The sequence below is a fragment of the Seriola lalandi genome, unplaced genomic scaffold, assembly GCF_002814215.2.
Source record: "Seriola lalandi dorsalis isolate HSWRI2012SDOR001 ecotype SW California unplaced genomic scaffold, Sedor1 jcf7180002054970, whole genome shotgun sequence".
In the NCBI taxonomy this organism is placed as follows: Eukaryota; Metazoa; Chordata; class Actinopteri; order Carangiformes; family Carangidae; genus Seriola; species Seriola lalandi.
The window spans coordinates 8228-8908 of NW_019525521.1; positions in this window are offsets into that span (position 1 = coordinate 8228).

Genomic DNA, 681 nt, shown 5'->3' on the forward strand with positions numbered 1-681 from the left:
TGTGTGTTTCTTCTTTGTCCTCACTGTGTGGAACAACAGGAAACCTGCTGAAATATCTCATCAAAATATCAATCAATATCATAGAAAAGTCAAGAAAAAGTGTGTGAGCTGGAGGTGAAATATGTGAACCTGGGCTGTGGTTTCCTGCTCTCTTCCTGTCACAAACACTGTTTGACATCTGTTCATCTGGAGGTTTTTGTTCAGGCTGCAGGGATCATTTCTCACTGTGGGGATCAGACTTCTCACAGGAGCAGTAGTAGGAGGCTGAATGAGAGAGTTTAACGTTCTCTATCTCCAACTCACAGCCGTTCTGTTTATTAACAGCTGTGAAATCATCTTTCTGAGGATGATTGTAACCTGAATCTATGTTGCCATTATGTGTGTTAATATACAGAATCAGACTGAATGTTTCTGTCTCTTTCTTCTGGTACCAGAATACATAATCATAGTCACACTGGTCAGTTCCTCCACAGCTGAAGGAGACTGTGTCACCAACTCTCCTGGTCAATGATAACTGGTCCTGAATCAGCTCTGCTGCCATGGCAACCAGCGCTGTAGAGACACAGACAGGTAGATGAAGGTTAGTGTGACAGTGTTTGTCACAGGTTGAGTTTGCTGGCTCCTGATTGGCTGGAAACACTCACCTGAACACAGACAGCACAGAGCAGCAGCTGGGAGGAA